The following is a 12,491-nucleotide window of genomic DNA, read 5'->3' as shown; positions in this document are numbered from 1 at the left end:
GCCTAAAACCCCAAACAGCAAGCAATGTAGGTGTAGAAGCACGGTAGCTAGGAAAAACTCCCTAGAAAGGCCAAAACCTAGGAAGAAACCTAGAGAGGAACCAGGCTATGTGGGGTGGCCAGTCCTCTTCTGGCTGTGCCGGGTGGAGATTATAACAGAACATGGCCAAGATGTAATGTTAGTAATGTTGTAGTGTACTCTATGTAGTCTACAGTAGGAATGTTATAGTGTACTATATGTGGTCTGTAGTAGTAATGTTATAATGTACTGTATGTGGCATAGAATCATCAAAGAGAAGGACAATTAAAATGTAATTGAGCACACAGCCATACAATCGCCATATTCAAACATTGACAGTAGAATGGCCTTACTGAAGAGCTCAGTGATCTTCCATGTGGCACCGTCATAGGATGCCACTTTTCCAACAAGTTAGAGATCAGCACAATTATAATTTGACATTGGAAGATCAGCCATTTTGATGACCAGTATCTACATTCCAATGGGTTTATTCCAGCATACAGTTGTTTGTTTATTGGGAGTATTTTTCTTCATCAATCAGTTCCACTTTATTTCACATATATACTTTTATTCTGTCTTCAATAATTCTGTAATAATAATAATCTATTCAAAAATAATATACATTTACCAGTTAGCCATCTGTATTTCATGGTTGACTTCTAAAATAGTCTTCATAAAAGTGTTTTATATAAATGAAGCTGATTTGATTTTCCTATCTTTGATGATTTGAGGTGACCATTGTATTCGGTGTTGAATGATTTTTCCATATTGTCAACAAGACTATAATAAAACGAATTGATCTTGTTCTACACTTCATGTAAATACTCTTTCTTTCTTGCTAAAGTATGTTTTTTCAGGGAAGTGGAGGAAAGATCAAGCGACAGAGTGAGTGGAAATATAAAGTGAAGAAGAAGGAGATGTAAGATGGTGGAATGACAACAACAGCAGTTGTTCAGACGGTGGTACAGTAGCAGCATCAGTAGCAGCATCAGTAGCAGCATCAGTAGTAGCTTCACTTGCAGATGTTGCAATGCCTGTTCTTTGACTCTTTCTCCCTATTTGGTCTGCTGGGTCCCTCTAGAGGTCAAAGAAACGGATATGTGTCAATCGAGGAAAGATATACATAACTTGTAGATAAAGGTAGAAAGGACAAAGGAATGATTATGTTGGTGGCAGCATCCACTAAAAGAACTGGTAGGCTACCAGATATAATTTTTGACCTTACAACTTTAACATCATTTAGATTCATCCTTAGGTCTAAATCAGTGGTTTTCAAAGCTCTCCTCGGGGACACCCAGATATTTCACAATGTTGTTGTAGTCCTGAACTAGCTAACCTCATTCACCTAATGAAGGGCTTGATAACTAGCTGACCTGATTCACCTAATGAAGGGCTTGATAACTAGCTGACCTGGTTCACCTAATGAAGGGCTTGATAACTAGTTGACCTGGCTCACCTAATGAAGGGCTTGATAACTAGCTGACCTGGTTCACCTAATGAAGGGCTTGATAACTAGCTGACCTGGTTCACCTAATGAAGGGCTTGATAACTAGCTGACCTGATTCACCTAATGAAGGGCTTGATAACTAGTTGACCTGGTTCACCTAATGAAGGGCTTGATAACTAGTTGACCTGGTTCACCTAATGAAGGGCTTGATAACTAGTTGACCTGACTCACCTAATGAAGGGCTTGATAACTAGTTGACCTGGCTCACCTAATGAAGGGCTTGATAACTAGTTGACCTGGTTAACCTAATGAAGGGCTTGATAACTAGTTGACCTGGCTCACCTAATGAAGGGCTTGATAACTAGTTGACCTGGTTCACCTAATGAAGGGCTTGATAACTAGTTGACCTGGTTCACCTAATGAAGGGCTTGATAACTAGTTGACCTGGCTCACCTAATGAAGGGCTTGATAACTAGTTGACCTGGCTCACCTAATGAAGGGCTTGATAACTAGTAGACCTGGTTAACCTAATGAAGGGCTTGATAACTAGTTGACCTGGCTCACCTAATGAAGGGCTTGATAACTAGTTGACCTGGTTCACCTAATGAAGGGCTTGATAACTAGTTGACCTGGTTCACCTAATGAAAGGCTTGATAACTAGTTGACCTGATTCACCTAATGAAGGGCTTGATAACTAGTTGACCTGGCTCACCTAATGAAGGGCTTGATAACTAGCTGACCTGGTTCACCTAATGAAGGGCTTGATAACTAGTTGACCTGGTTCACCTAATGAAGGGCTTGATAACTAGTTGACCTGGTTCACCTAATGAAGGGCTTGATAACTAGCTGACCTGGTTCACCTAATGAAGGGCTTGATAACTAGTTGACCTGGCTCACCTAATGAAGGGCTTGATAACTAGTTGACCTGGTTCACCTAATGAAGGGCTTGATAACTAGTTGACCTGGTTAACCTAATGAAGGGCTTGATAACTAGTTGACCTGGTTCACCTAATGAAGGGCTTGATAACTAGTTGACCTGGCTCACCTAATGAAGGGCTTGATAACTAGTTGACCTGGCTCACCTAATGAAGGGCTTGATAACTAGTTGACCTGGCTCACCTAATGAAGGGCTTGATAACTAGTTGACCTGGCTCACCTAATGAAGGGCTTGATAACTAGTAGACCTGGTTAACCTAATGAAGGGCTTGATAACTAGTTGACCTGGCTCACCTAATGAAGGGCTTGATAAGTAGTTGACCTGGTTCATCTAATGAAGGGCTTGATAACTAGTTGACCTGGTTCACCTAATGAAGGGCTTGATAACTACTTGACCTGATTCACCTAATGAAGGGCTTGATAACTAGCTGACCTGGTTCACCTAATGAAGGGCTTGATAACTAGTTGACCTCGTTCACCTAATGAAGGGCTTGATAACTAGTTGACCTGGTTCACCTAATTAAGGGCTTGATAACTAGTTGACCTGGCTCACCTAATGAAGGGCTTGATAACTAGTTGACCTGATTCACCCAATGAAGGGCTTGATAACTAGTTGACCTGGCTCACCTAATGAAGGGCTTTATAACTAGTTTACCTGGTTCACCTAATGAAGGGCTTGATAACTAGTTGACCTGGTTCACCTAATGAAGGGCTTGATAACTAGTTGACCTGGCTCACCTAATGAAGGGCTTGATAACTAGCTGACCTGGTTCACCTAATGAAGGGCTTGATAACTAGCTGACCTGATTCACCTAATGAAGGGCTTGATAACTAGTTGACCTGGTTCACCTAATGAAGGGCTTGATAACTAGTTGACCTGATTCACCTAATGAAGGGCTTGATAACTAGTTGACCTGGTTCACCTAATGAAGGGCTTGATAACTAGCTGACCTGGTTCACCTAATGAAGGGCTTGATAACTAGCTGACCTGGTTCACCTAATGAAGGGCTTGATAACTAGTTGACCTGGCTCACCTAATGAAGGGCTTGATAACTAGCTGACCTGGTTCACCTAATGAAGGGCTTGATAACTAGCCGACCTGGTTCACCTAATGAAGGGCTTGATAACTAGCTGACCTGGTTCACCTAATGAAGGGCTTGATAACTAGCTGACCTGGTTCACCTAATGAAGGGCTTGATAACTAGCTGACCTGGTTCACCTAATGAAGGGCTTGATAACTAGTTGACCTGGTTCACCTAATGAAGGGCTTGACCTGGTTCACCTAATGAAGGGCTTGATAACTAGACCTGGTTCACCTAATGAAGGGCTTGATAACTAGCTGACCTGGTTCACCTAATGAAGGGCTTGATAACTAGTTGACCTGGTTCACCTAATGAAGGGCTTGATAACTAGTTGACCTGGCTCACCTAATGAAGGGCTTGATAACTAGTTGACCTGGTTCACCTAATGAAGGGCTTGATAACGAGCTGACCTGGTTCACCTAATGAAGGGCTTGATAACTAGCTGACCTGGTTCACCTAATGAAGGGCTTGATAACTAGCCTGACCTGAAGTTGATAACTAGTCATGAAGGGCTTGATAACTACCTGGTTCACCTAATGAAGGGCTTGATAACTAGTTGACCTGGTTCACCTAATGAAGGGCTTGATAACTAGTTGACCTGGTTCACCTAATGAAGGGCTTGATAACTAGTTGACCTGGTTCACCTAATGAAGGGATAACTTGATAACTAGTAACTGACCTGGTTCACCTAATGAAGGGCTTGATAACTAGCTGACCTGGCTCACCTAATGAAGGGCTTGATAACTAGTTGACCTGGTTCACCTAATGAAGGGCTTGATAACTAGCTGACCTGGCTCGCCTAATGAAGGGCTTGATAACTAGCTGACCTGGTTCACCTAATGAAGGGCTTGATAACTAGCTGACCTGGTTCACCTAATGAAGGGCTTGATAACTAGCTGACCTGGTTCACCTAATGAAGGGCTTGATAACTAGCTGACCTGGTTCACCTAATGAAGGGCTTGATAACTAGTTGACCTGGTTCACCTAATGAAGGGCTTGATAACTAGCTGACCTGGCTCACCTAATGAAGGGCTTGATAACTAGTTGACCTGGTTCACCTAATGAAGGGCTTGATAACTAGCTGACCTGGCTCACCTAATGAAGGGCTTGATAACTAGTTGACCTGGTTCACCGAATGAAGGGCTTGATAACTAGTTGACCTGGCTCACCTAATGAAGGGCTTGATAACTAGCTGACCTGGATCACCTAATGAAGGGCTTGATAACTAGCTGACCTGGATCACCTAATGAAGGGCTTGATAACTAGCTGACCTGGATCACCTAATGAAGGGCTTGATAGAGTTCATCAATGAGCTTGATGCCTTGATAAGCTCCTTTCCTGAGGACGGCTCACCTCTCACAGTTCTGGGCGACTTTAACCTCCCCACGTCTACCTTTGACTCATTCCTCTCTGCCTCCTTCTTTCCACTCCTCTCCTCTTTTGACCTCTCCCTCTCACCTTCCCCCCCTACTCACAAGGCAGGCAATACGCTCGACCTCATCTTTACTAGATACTGTTCTTCCACTAACCTCATTGCAACTCCCCTCCAAGTCTCCGACCACTACCTTGTTTCCTTTTCCCTCTCGCTCTCATCCAACACTTCCCACACTGCCCCTACTCGGATGGTATCGTGCCGTCCCAACCTTCGCTCTCTCTCCCCCGCTACTCTCTCCTCTTCCATCCTATCATCTCTTCCCTCTGCTCAAACCTTCTCCAACCTATCTCCTGATTCTGCCTCCTCAACCCTCCTCTCCTCCCTTTCTGCATCCTTTGACTCTCTATGTCCCCTATCCTCCAGGCCGGCTCGGTCCTCGCCTCCCGCTCCGTGGCTCGACGACTCATTGCGAGCTCACAGAACAGGGCTCCGGGCAGCCGAGCGGAAATGGAGGAAAACTCGCCTCCCTGCGGACCTGGCATCCTTTCACTCCCTCCTCTCTACATTTTCCTCTTCTGTCTCTGCTGCTAAAGCCACTTTCTACCACTCTAAATTCCAAGCATCTGCCTCTAACCCTAGGAAGCTCTTTGCCACCTTCTCCTCCCTCCTGAATCCTCCTCCCCCCCCCCCCCTCCCTCTCTGCAGATGACTTCGTCAACCATTTTGAAAAGAAGGTCGACGACATCCGATCCTCGTTTGCTAAGTCAAACGACACCGCTGGTTCTGCTCACACTGCCCTACCCTGTGCTCTGACCTCTTTCTCCCCTCTCTCCAGATGAAATCTCGCGTCTTGTGACGGCCGGCCGCCCAACAACCTGCCCGCTTGACCCTATCCCCTCCTCTCTTCTCCAGACCATTTCCGGAGACCTTCTCCCTTACCTCACCTCGCTCATCAACTCATCCCTGACCGCTGGCTACGTCCCTTCCGTCTTCAAGAGAGCGAGAGTTGCACCCCTTCTGAAAAACCTACACTCGATCCCTCCGATGTCAACAACTACAGACCAGTATCCTTCTTTCTTTTCTCTCCAAAACTCTTGAACGTGCCGTCCTTGGCCAGCTCTCCCGCTATCTCTCTCAGAATGACCTTCTTGATCCAAATCAGTCAGGTTTCAAGACTAGTCATTCAACTGAGACTGCTCTTCTCTGTATCACGGAGGCGCTCCGCACTGCTAAAGCTAACTCTCTCTCCTCTGCTCTCATCCTTCTAGACCTATCGGCTGCCTTCGATACTGTGAACCATCAGATCCTCCTCTCCACCCTCTCCGAGTTGGGCATCTCCGGCGTGGCCCACGCTTGGATTGCGTCCTACCTGACAGGTCGCTCCTACCAGGTGGCGTGGCGAGAATCCGTCTCCTCACCACGTGCTCTCACCACTGGTGTCCCCAGGGCTCTGTTCTAGGCCCTCTCCTATTCTCGCTATACACCAAGTCACTTGGCTCTGTCATAACCTCACATGGTCTCTCCTATCATTGCTATGCAGACGACACACAATTAATCTTCTCCTTTCCCCCTTCTGATGACCAGGTGGCGAATCGCATCTCTGCATGTCTGGCAGACATATCAGTGTGGATGACGGATCACCACCTCAAGCTGAACCTCAGCAAGACGGAGCTGCTCTTCCTCCCGGGGAAGGACTGCCCGTTCCATGATCTCGCCATCACGGTTGACAACTCCACTGTGTCCTCCTCCCAGAGCGCTAAGAACCTTGGCGTGATCCTGGACAACACCCTGTCGTTCTCAACTAACATCAAGGCGGTGGCCCGTTCCTGTAGTTTTCATGCTCTACAACATCCGCAGAGTACGACCCTGCCTCACACAGGAAGCGGCGCAGGTCCTAATCCAGGCACTTGTCATCTCCCGTCTGGATTACTGCAACTCGCTGTTGGCTGGGCTCCCTGCCTGTGCCATTAAACCCCTACAACTCATCCAGAACGCCGCAGCCCGTCTGGTGTTCAACCTTCCCAAGTTCTCTCACGTCACCCCGCTCCTCCGCTCTCTCCACTGGCTTCCAGTTGAAGCTCGCATCCGCTACAAGACCATGGTGCTTGCCTACGGAGCTGTGAGGGGAACGGCACCTCACTACCTCCAGGCTCTGATCAGGCCCTACACCCAAACAAGGGCACTGCGTTCATCCACCTCTGGCCTGCTCGCCTCCCTACCACTGAGGAAGTACAGTTCCCGCTCAGCCCAGGCAAAACTGTTCGCTGCTCTGGCCCCCCAATGGTGGAACAAACTCCCTCACGACGCCAGGACAGAGGAGTCAATCACCACCTTCCGGAGACACCTGAAACCCCACCTCTTTAAGGAATACCTAGGATAGGATAAAGTAATCCTTCTCACCCCCCTTAAAAGATTTAGATGCACTATTGTAAAGTGGCTGTTCCACTGGATGTCATAAGGTGAATGCACCAATTTGTAAGTCGCTCTGGATAAGAGCGTCTGCTTAAATGTAAATTAAATGTAAATGTAAAAGGGCTGAAACTAGTTGACCTGGCTGATAAACTAGCTGACCTGGTTCACCTAATGAAGGGCTTGATAACTAGCTGACCTGGTTCACCTAATGAAGGGCTTGATAACTAGTTGACCTGGCTCACCTAATGAAGGGCTTGATAACTAGTTGACCTGGTTAACCTAATGAAGGGCTTGATAACTAGTTGACCTGGCTCACCTAATGAAGGGCTTGATAACTAGTTGACCTGGTTCACCTAATGAAGGGATAACTTGATAACTTGAGTTGACCTAATGAAGGGCTTGATAACACCCTAATGAAGGGCTTGATAACTAGCCTGACCTGGTTCACCCTAATGAAGGGCTTGATAACTAGCCTGACCTAATGAAGGGCTTGATAACTAGTTCACCTAATGAAGGGCTTGATAACTTGATAACTAGTTGACCTGGTTCACCTAATGAAGGGCTTGATAACTAGCTCACCTAATGAAGGGCCTGGTGGTTCACCTAATGAAGGGCTTGATAAACTAGCTGACCTGGTTCACCTAATGAAGGGCTTGATAACTAGTTGACCTTGTTCACCTAATGAAGGGCTTGATAACTAGTTGACCTGGTTCACCTAATGAAGGGCTTGATAACTAGTTGACCTGGTTCACCTAATGAAGGGCTTGATAACTAGTTGACCTTGTTCACCTAATGAAAGGCTTGATAACTAGTTGACCTGGTTCACCTAATGAAGGGCTTGATAACTGACCTGTTGACCTGGCTCACCTAATGAAGGGCTTGATAACTAGCTTGACCTGGTTCACCTAATGAAGGGCTTGATAACTAGCTGAAGGGCTTGATAACTGATTCACCTAATGAAAGACTTGATAACTAGTTGACCTGACCTGAAGGGCTTAACTACCTAATGAAGGGCTTGATAACTAACTGATACCTAATGAAGGGCTTGAAAACTAGCCTGTTCACCTGATTAACACCTACCTAATGAAGGGCTTGATAACTAGCCTGGCTCACCTGATTGATAACACCTAAATGAAGGACTTGATAACTAGCTGACCTGGTTCACCTAATGAAGGGCTTGATAACTAGCTGACCTGATTCACCTAATGAAGGGCTTGATAACTAGCTGACCTGATTCACCTAATGAAGGACTTGATAACTAGCTGACCTGGCTCACCTAATGAAGGGCTTGATAACTAGTTGACCTGATTCACCTAATGAAGGGCTTGATAACTAAGGACTTGATAACTAGCTGACCTGGCACCTAATGAGGGAGAGGCACCTGACCGCAGTTCACCCCTGGAAGGAGGCTTTGCTGACCTAACTGACCTGATTCACCTAATGTTGACCTGATTCACCTAATGAAGGGCTTGATAACTAGTTGACCTGATTATTGTCTGTGATTTCCTTGATAATCAGCAAGGATTTAATAAAATTATAATATAATTAACTGATGTTGTCACCCGGCCAAATAGCTTGTTTTATTTGTCTCAGTCTCCAATCAATAGCCCAACCATCAACCACATAGTAAACATAGCCATGCAGGTATTACATGGAATCACCAATCACCTGGAACACAGTATATACATATTTTCTGTTGTGCAATCATGCCCTTGTTAGATAAAATATTTAACTGTTATAATTTTATATTTTAAAGACAATTTTGAAAACCTGTGTGTTTCCACAGATTCAGGACAGACATCTAGAATAGTTATTGTGGGAAAGACTGGAGCAGGGAAGAGTGCAACAGGAAACACCATCCTGGGGAGAAAGAGGCGTTTGAAGCAGTCATCTCCAGTGTCTGTCACTGTGCTGACCGCAATCAGGTCAAAGAGCTGCTGAGGGAGATATAGGAAATGGTGGAGGGGAATGGAGGACAACACTACACTAATGAGATGTTTGAGAGGGCCGAGGAAATGCTTGTGTGGGTTAACAGTACAATGGTAAAAACAGTTGCATTGTGGTCTAAACCTTATATGATTTTCACCCCAATTAAATGTCCCTTGGAGAAAAGGTTAAACATTTGAGCCGATTAATAAATATCAGGGATGTGACGCAAAAAAAGTATCAAGAAAATATAGTGGATTCAGGAGTAAATACAGGTTTGATGTTTTTGTATCAACCCAACCCGTTTCAGTATAAACCCAACCCGTTTCAGTATAAACCCAACCCGTTTCAGTATAAACCCAACCCGTTTCAGTATAAACCCAACCAGTTTCAGTATCAACCCAACCCGTTTCAGTATCAACCCAACCAGTTTCAGTATAAACCCAATCCGTTTCAGTATCAACCCAACCCATTTCAGTATAAACCCAACCCGTTTCAGTATAAACCCAACCCGTTTCAGTATAAACCCAACCCGTTTCAGTATCAACCCAACCCGTTTCAGTATCAACCCAACCCGTTTCAGTATCAACCCAACCCGTTTCAGTATCAACCCAACCCGTTTCAGTATAAACCCAACCCGTTTCAGTATAAACCCAACCCGTTTCAGTATCAACCCAACACGTTTCAGTATAAACCCAACCCGTTTCAGTATCAACCCAACCCATTTCAGTATAAACCCAACCCGTTTCAGTATCAACCCAACCTATTCAGTATCAACCCAAGCTGTTTCAAACCAAGCCGTTTCGGTATCAACCCAACCTGTTTCAGTATCAACCCAACCCGTTTCAGTATCAACCCAACCCGTTTCAGTATCAAACCAAGCCGTTTCAGTATTAACCCAACCCGTTTCAGTATCAACCCAAGTAATTTCAGTATCAAACCAACCCGTTTCAGTATCAAACTAAGTCGTTTCAGTTTCAACTAAAGCCATTTCAGTATCAACCCAACCCGTTTCAGTATCAACCCAACCCGTTTCAGTATCAACCCAACCCGTTTCAGTATCAACCCAACCCGTTTCAGTATCAAACCAACCCGTTTCAGTATCAAACCAACCCGTTTCAGTATCAAACCAAGTTGTTTCAGTTTTACCTAAAGGCATTTCAATATCAACCCAAGCCGTTTCAGTATCATCCCAAGCTGTTTCAGTATCAACCCAAGCCATTTCAGTATCAAACCAAGTCGTTTCAGTTCAACTAAAGCCATTTCAGAATCAACCCAAGCTGTTTCAGTATCAACCAAGCTTTCCCAGTTGTCCATATCCCAGCCACCACTGTAGCCACATTTAAAAGCAACATTACACCATTTGCAAGTACAAAACTAGATCTGACAGTGTAAATTTTTCTAGTAACTGCATATTTGCAGTATATACAGGCTTAATGTTGATTAGTTAGAAGTACAAATATATATATTTACAGTATATACAGGCTTAATGTTGATGGGTTAGAAGTACCAAAATATATATTTGCAGTACATACAGGCTTAATGTTTATTAGTTAGAAGTACCAATAGATATATTTGCAGTATATACAGGCTTAATGTTGATTAGTTAGAAGTACCAATAGATAGGGGAGATAAAATACTGGGGATTACACTGGTAATGATTTGATTGTGTTGAAGTTGTTTAGAGTACTGTACTGTTGATTAGAGTAGTGTACTGTTGATTAGAGTACTGTACTGTTGATTAGAGTAGTGTACTGTTGATTAGAGTAGTGTACTGTTGATTAGAGTACTGTACTGTTGATTAGAGTACTGTACTGTTGATTAGAGAACTGTACTGTTGATTAGAGTACTGTACTGTTGATTATAGTACTGTACTGTTGTTTAGAGTAGTGTACTGTTGATTAGAGTAGTGTACTGTTGATTAGAGTAGTGTACTGTTGATTAGAGTACTGTACTGCTGATTATAGTACTGCACTGTTGTTTATAGTAGTGTACTGTTGATTAGAGTAGTGTACTGTTGATTAGAGTAGTGCACTGTTGATTAGAGTACTGCACTGTTGATTATAGTACTGTACTGTTGATTATAGTACTGTACTGTTGATTAGAGTAGTGTACTGTTGATTATAGTAGTGTACTGTTGATTATAGTACCGTACTGTTGATTAGAATAGTGTACTGTTGATTAAAGTACTGTACTGTTGATTAAAGTAGTGTACTGTTGATTATAGTACTGTACTGTTGATTAGAGTAGTGTACTGTTGATTAGAGTAGTGTACTGTTGATTAGAGTACTGTACTGTTGATTAGGTAGTGTACTGTTGATTAGAGTACTGTACTGTTGATTAGAGTACTGTACTGTTGATTAGAGTACTGTACTGGCAGCTTCATTAAATAGTACCCGCAAAACACCAGTCTCAATGTCGACAGTGAAGCTCCGGGATGCTGGCCTTCTAGGCAGAGTTCCTCTGTCCAGTGTCTTTTGCCCATCTTAATCTTTAATTTTAATTTGCCAGTCAGAGATATGGCTTTTTCTTTGCAACTCTGACTAGAAGGCCAGCATCCCGGAGTCGCCTCTTCACTGTTGGCTTGGAGACTGGTGTTTTGCGGGTACTATTTAATGATGTTGCCAGTTGAGGACTTGTGAGGTGTCTGTTTCTCAAACTAGACACTCTAATGTCATGTCCTCTTGCTCAGTTGTGCACCGGGGCCTCCCACTCCTCTTTATATTCTGGTTAGAGACAGTTTGCGCTGTTCTGTGAAGGGAGTAGTACACAGCGTTGTACGAGAGCTTCAGTATCTTGGCAATTTCTCGCATGGAATAACCTCACTTTCTTAGAACAATAGACTGACATGTTTCGGAAGAAATGTCTTTGTTTCTAACCATTTTGAGCCTGTAGTCGAACCCACAAATGCTGAAGCTCCAGATACACAACTAGTCTAAAGAAAGCCAGTTTTATTGCTTCTTTAATCAGAACAACAGTTTTCAGCTGTGCTAACATAATTGCAAAGGGGTTTTCTAATGATCAATTAGCCTATTAAAATGTGATTTTCTTTAAAACAACAAGGACATATCTAAGTGACCCTATACTACTGTTCAAAAATATACTACCGTTCAAAAGTTTGGGGTCACTTAGATATGTCCTTGTTGTTTTAAAGATCTCCTGGACCCATATAGTGACAGATTTTGCAGACGACACTACAGTGGTAGGCTTGATGGTAGGCTTACCAACAACGACGAGACGGCCTACAGGGAGGAGGTGAGGGCCCTCGGAGTGTGGTGTCAGGAAAATAACCTTA

General features: G+C 44.1%; 1 pseudogene; it reads left to right on the top strand.

The window, feature by feature from the left end:
• The window catches only part of LOC135559786 (uncharacterized), a 70,324-nt pseudogene that overhangs the window by 1,544 nt on the left and 56,289 nt on the right, over positions 1-12,491 (top strand).

This window comes from Oncorhynchus nerka, linkage group LG15 (genome assembly GCF_034236695.1).
Source record: "Oncorhynchus nerka isolate Pitt River linkage group LG15, Oner_Uvic_2.0, whole genome shotgun sequence".
Taxonomy (NCBI): Eukaryota; Metazoa; Chordata; class Actinopteri; order Salmoniformes; family Salmonidae; genus Oncorhynchus; species Oncorhynchus nerka.
Note: the sequence above shows the minus strand (reverse complement) of the source record. Positions and strands in the feature narration are given on the sequence as shown.